The sequence below is a fragment of the Ailuropoda melanoleuca genome, chromosome 15 (genome assembly GCF_002007445.2).
Source record: "Ailuropoda melanoleuca isolate Jingjing chromosome 15, ASM200744v2, whole genome shotgun sequence".
Taxonomy (NCBI): Eukaryota; Metazoa; Chordata; class Mammalia; order Carnivora; family Ursidae; genus Ailuropoda; species Ailuropoda melanoleuca.
In genome coordinates this window covers 35,993,266-36,000,371 of record NC_048232.1, presented here as the reverse complement: position 1 = coordinate 36,000,371, position 7,106 = coordinate 35,993,266, and positions in this window count along the sequence as shown.

The following is a 7,106-nucleotide window of genomic DNA, read 5'->3' as shown; positions in this document are numbered from 1 at the left end:
ACTAGAGGCTCTGACGGCCAGGGTCACTGAGGCAGAGGAACGCATTAGCGAATTGGAGGATGGGTTAGTAGGAGAACAAACGAAAATAGAAGCTGGTCTTAAAAAAATCCACGCCCACGAATGTAGATTACGGGAGATTACTGACTCTATGAAACGATCCAATGTCAGAATCATCGGCATCCCTGAAGGGGTGGAGAAAAACAGAGGTCTAGAAGAGATATTTGAACAAATTGTAGCTGAAAACTTCCCTAATCTAGCAAGGGAAACAAGCATTCGTGTCCAAGAGGCAGAGAGGACCCCATCCAAGCTCAACCAGGACAAACCTACGCCACGGCATGTCATAGTGCAATTCGCAAATATTAGATCCAAGGATACAGTATTGAAAGCGGCCAGGGCAAAGAAATTTCTCACGTACCAAGGCAAAGGTATCAGGATTACGTCAGACCTGTCTACAGAGACCTGGAATGAGAGAAAGGCTTGGGGGGGCATTTTTAAAGCTCTTTCAGAGAAAAACATGCAGCCAAGGATCCTTTATCCAGCAAAGCTGTCATTCAGAATTGATGGAGAAATAAAGACGTTCCAAAATCGCCAATCATTAACCAATTTCGTAACCACGAAACCAGCCCTACAGGAGATATTAAGGGGGGCTCTATAAAGGTAAAAAGGCCCCAAGAGTGATACAGAGCAGCAAGTCACAACCGATACAAAGACTTTAAAGAGAAATGGCATCATTAAAATCATATCTGTCAATAATCTCTATCAATCTAAATGGCTTAAACTCTCCCATAAAACGCCACAGGGTTGCAGATTGGATAAAAAGACATGACCCATCCATTTGCTGTCTACAAGAGACTCATTTTGAACCCAAAGATGCATTCAGACTTAGAGTAAGGGGATGGAGTACCATCTTCCACGCAAATGGACCTCAAAAGAAAGCTGGAGTAGCAATTCTCATATCAGATAGACTGGATTTTAAACTAGAGGCCATAGAGAGAGATACAGAAGGGCACTATATTATTCTTAAAGGAAGTATTCAACAAGTGGATATGACAATTATTAATATATATGCCCCCAACAGGGGAGCAGCAAGATACACAAGCCAACTCTTAACCAAAATAAAGAGACATATAGATAAGAACACAGTAATAGTAGGGGACCTCAACACCCCACTATCAGAAATAGACAGAACACCCTGGCAAAAACTAAGCAAAGAATCAAAGGCTTTGAATGCCATACTCGACGAGTTGGACCTCATAGATATATATAGAACACTACACCCCAGAACCAAAGAATACTCATTCTATTCAAATGCCCATGGAACATTCTCAAGAATAGATCATGCTCTGGGACACAAAACAGGTCTCAGCCAATACCAAAAGATTGAAATTATCCCCTGCATATTCTCAGACCACAACGCTCTGAAATTGGAACTCAACCACAAGGAAAAACCTGGAAGAAACTCAAACACTTGGAGGCTAAGAACCATCCTGCTCAAGAATGACTCGATAAACCAGGAAATCAAAAAACAAATTAAACAATTTATGGAGACCAACGAGAATGAATACACAACGGTCCAAAACCTATGGGATACTGCAAAGGCAGTCCTAAGGGGGAAATACATAGCCATCCAAGCCTCACTCAAAAGAATAGAAAAATCTAAAATGCAGTTTCTATATTCTCACCTCAAGAAACTGGAACAGCAACAGAGGGACAGGCCTAACCCACTGACAAGGAAGGAGTTGACCAAGATTAGAGCAGAAATCAATGAATTAGAAACCAGAAGCACAGTAGAGCAGATCAACAGGACTAGAAGCTGGTTCTTTGAGAGAATCCATAAAATTGATAGACCACTGGCAAAACTTGTCCAAAAACAAAGAGAAAGGACTGAGATTATTAAAATTATGACTGAAAAGGGAGAGGTCACGACCAGCACCATTGAAATTGCAAGGATTATTAGAAACTTTTATCAACAGCTATATGCCAAAAAACTAAACAATCTGGAAGAGATGGAGGCCTTCCTGGAAACCTATAAACTACCAAGACTGAAACAGGAAGAAATAGATTTCTTAAATAGGCCAATTAACTATGAAGAAATTGAGTCAGTGATAAACAACCTTCCAAATAATAAAACTCCAGGCCCAGACGGTTTTCCTGGGGAATTCTACCAAACATTCAAAGAAGAAATAATACCTATTCTCCTAAAGCTATTTCAAAAAATAGAAACAGAAGGAAAGCTACCAAACTCATTCTATGAGGCTAATATTACCTTGATCCCCAAACCAGGCAAAGACCCCCTCAAAAAGGAGAATTACAGACCGATTTCTCTAATGAATATGGATGCCAAAATCCTCAACAAGATCCTTGCTAATAGAATCCAACAGTACATTAAAAGGATTATCCATCATGACCAAGTGGGATTCATACCTGGGATGCAAGCATGGTTCAACACTCGCAAATCAATCAATGTGATACATCATATCAACAAGAAAAGACTCAAGAACCATATGATCCTCTCAATTGATGCAGAAAAAGCATTTGACAAAATACAGCATCCTTTCCTGATTAAAACCCTTCAGAGTGTAGGAATAGAGGGTACATTTCTCAATCTCATAAAAGCCATCTATGAAAAGCCTACTGCAAGCATTATTCTCAATGGGGAAAAGCTGGAAGCCTTTCCCTTAAGATCAGGAACACGACAAGGATGCCCACTCTCGCCACTATTATTCAACATAGTACTAGAAGTCCTTGCAACAGCAATCAGAAGACAAAAAGGGATCAAAGGTATCCAAATCGGCAAAGAAGAAGTCAAACTGTCTCTCTTTGCAGATGACATGATACTCTATATGGAAAACCCAAAGGAATCCACTCCCAAACTATTAGAAGTTATAGAACAATTCAGTAAGGTGGCAGGATACAAAATCAATGCCCAGAAATCAGTTGCATTTCTATACACGAATAACGAGACTGAAGAAAGAGAAATTAGGGAATCCATCCCATTTACAATAACACCAAAAACCATACGTTACCTTGGAATTAACTTAACCAGAGACGTAAAGGACCTATATCCTAGAAACTATAGATCACTTTTGAAAGATATTGAGGAAGACATAAAAAGATGGAAAAATATTCCATGCTCATGGATTGGAAGAATTAACATAGTTAAAATGTCCATACTACCCAGAGCAATCTACACTTTCAATGCTATCCCGATCAAAATACCGAGGACATTTTTCAAAGAACTGGAACAAATAGTCCTTAAATTTGTATGGAACCAGAAAAGGCCCCGAATCTCCAAGGAACTGTTGAAAAGGAAAAACAAAGCTGGGGGCATCACAATGCCGGATTTCGAGCTGTACTACAAAGCTGTGATCACAAAGACAGCATGGTACTGGCACAAAAACAGACACATCGACCAATGGAACAGAATAGAGAACCCAGAAATGGACCCTCGGCTCTTTGGGCAACTAATCTTTGATAAAGCAGGAAAAAACATCCGGTGGAAAAAAGACAGTCTCTTCAATAAATGGTGCTGGGAAAATTGGACAGCTACATGCAAAAGAATGAAACTTGACCACTCTCTCACACCATACACAAAAATAAACTCCAAATGGATGAAAGACCTCAATGTGAGACAGGAATCCATCAAAATTCTAGAGGAGAACATAGGCAACAACTTCTATGACATCGGCCAGAGCAACCTTTTTCACGACACATCGCCAAAGGCAAGAGAAATAAAAGATAAAATGAACTTATGGGACTTTATCAGGATAAAGAGCTTCTGCACAGCCAAGGAAACAGTCAAAAAAACTAAGAGACAGCCCACGGAATGGGAGAATATATTTGCAAAGGACACCACAGATAAAGGACTGGTATCCAAGATCTACAAAGAACTTCTCAAACTCAATACACGAGAAACAAATAAACAAATCATAAAATGGGCAGAAGATATGAACAGACACTTTTCCAATGAAGACATACAAATGGCTAACAGACACATGAAAAAATGTTCAAAATCATTAGCCATCAGGGAAATTCAAATCAAAACCACACTGAGATACCACCTTACGCCAGTTAGAATGGCAAAGATAGACAAGGCAAGAAACAACAATTGTTGGAGAGGATGTGGAGAAAGGGGATCCCTCCTACATTGTTGGTGGGAATGCAAGTTGGTACAGCCACTCTGGAAAACAGTGTGGAGGTCCCTTAAAAAGTTAAAAATTGAACTACCCTATGACTCATCCATTGCACTGCTGGGTGTTTACCCCAAAGATACAGACGTGATGAAGAGAAGGGCCATATGCACCCCAATGTTCATAGCAGCATCGTCCACAATAGCTAAATCGTGGAAGGAGCTGAGATGCCCTTCAACAGATGACTGGATTAAGAAGCTGTGGTCCATATATACAATGGAATATTACTTAGCCATCAGAAAGAACGAATTCTCAACATTTGCTGCAACATGGATGACACTGGAGGAGATAATGCTAAGTGAAATAAGTCAAGCAGAGAAAGACGAATATATGATTTCTCCCATCTATGGAACATAAGAACTAGGATGATCGGTAGGGGAAGAAAGGGATAAAGAAAGGGGGGGTAATCAGAAGGGGAAATGAAATATGAGAGACTATGGACTNGGAAATGAAATATGAGAGACTATGGACTATGAGAAACAAACTGAAGACTTCAGAGGGGAGGGGGTGGGGGAATGGGATCGACTTGTGATGGGTAGTAAGGAGGGCACGTATTGCATGGTGCCCTGGGTGTTATACGCAACTAATGAAGCATCGAACTTTACATTGAAAACCGGGGATGTACTGTATGGTGGCTAACATAATATAATAATAAAATTTTAAAAAAAAGAAAAAAAGAAATATTTCTGAAATATTATGCTATGATGTTTCAGCAATGTTATCTGCATGAAAATACGTGTTCTTGGATGTAACATAATAAACTTCCAATTTCTTATTTTAAAAAAATCTTTTCATGAAGTATTTAAGCATAAATAGCATTAACATACTTTACACCTGAAAGTGACATACAGGCAAATAAGTTTTTAAGGGGGGAGGGATAGTATCCCATTATTTGAATAGTTTCTCATTAAAATTTAAGTATTGGTAATACTGGTGTTTTCTATTTTTTCTATTTTTTGGCATTAGAGAGATACAGTTTTAAGCCTTCTTCAGGCTTTTTCTTTTTCAAATGTTATCTCAGAACACACTGCTCTTCAGCTAACTCAGGTCTAACGACAAGAGTCTTAAAGAAAACACCCCTGTGCCCAAAGCCCCTTGTAGGTACTACTTTATTCTTATTTTCCCCTTCACAATTAGTTTGTTTTTTTAAAAAATGTCTATTTTTTTTATTTAAAAAAAAGGTGTCTATTTTTTAATTTTTATTTCCTCCTCAACCTAGTACAATCTGGTTTCTATCTCCACCATCATAATGAAATGACTTTACCAAGGACACTAATAACTTCCACTTTGCCAAAACCAACAGATATATTTTTGTTTTTACCTAATCTCTCTCCAACCCTTAAACTGACTGAAACACTGTCTTAGAAAACTTCTTAATATCAGACACAACTTTCTTTCCTGGTTCTACATGAAAACTTTTTAATTAATTTATTCAACAAATTCTATTGAATGTTACTGAAAGTAAAGTTCTCTTTCCTGGCTCCTCGGCTATCTCTACTCCTTAAATATTGAAGTCCTCAATCTACTTGCTTTCCCCAGGATACACATTTACCTAGGTAGCTTTATCCAAATCCACTGGTAATGATTCTAAAACTTAATTCTCCAACAAGATCTCACTCTTACTATTCTCAACTGTGTACAGGACATCTTTATGTTGATGTTTAAGACACCATATACTGAACTGTCCTTAGTTGTAAAAATAAAATGTTTCAGATATTTCTTCTAGGTTATCCCTTTCATATTTTCTAATTATGTTATGAAAACAAATTCAAAAGGAAGAGAAGGTTACAAAATTAAAAGTAAGTGTCCTCCTAGTCTGAGAAGAAAAGGCAGTATCGCAAGAAAAGAGGGGAATATTAAAGCAGAATTAGAAAAATTTAGAAACTTTTTGTATCTACATCCACAAAATACATAATTTTTGAGAATTTGCATTTTTAAATCTTGCAAAATAGTGGGCAACTATTCCTATGAACATATACAGATCTAAGCTATGTTCCCAAATAGCTACATATTACACAGTTGCATAGCTGCCCAACACAATATCTTAGCCATCTCACTCCTAATAAAAGCTCAGATGGTTTTACTGGTTTCTATCACTGTACTTAATATTTTTGTGTGCATAATTTTAGGGTATTCATGTAAAGAAAACTCTAAATTTCTTTTTATTCTAACTTTATTGAGATCTAATTGACAAAATTTGTTAACTTTTGTGTAGGGTATAAAATAAGGATTTAAGTCATTCTTTTACATGAGGTTATCCAGTTTCCCCAACACTTATTAAAGAAACAACCCTTTCTCCATTGTGCATTCTTGGCACCTTGTTAGAGATTAGTTGACTGTGCATGTGTGGAATTATTTCTGGGCTCTTGATTCTGTTCCATTGGTCTATGTGTCTGTTTTTAATGCCAGTACCATACTGGTTTGATTACTGTAATATAGTTTAAAATAAGAGAAACTTCTAAAAGTGAATTTGCTGGTCAAAGAATATGGATATCTATTGTTATTTACAAAAGTGTTGTATTAATTGACCCCTCCACTAAAGTCACCTGGAGCTTCTATTTCTCAACACTCTTACAAACATTTAGTAATTTTTTTATCTTTTCTTAATCTGGTAGGTGAAAAAAATGGTTCCTTATTTTGATTTGCACTGTTTTAGTATTAAAAAGGGTTGAGTAACAATTTATTTGCTGTCAATTCATATTTTTTTATTCTGGAATCTAATTATATAAATTATTTAATTTCCCCTGGTCATTTTAAGAAATTTTATATTATTTAGATTAAAAATTGCATCATGAATTATAGAGATAAAAGGAACAGTGTACTGAATAACAATCCTAAAATAGGACTTGAACAAAATAACTTTAGTATTACTGACAGGAATTACTATTTCATATAATTTTTATAATAAAGTTAGTT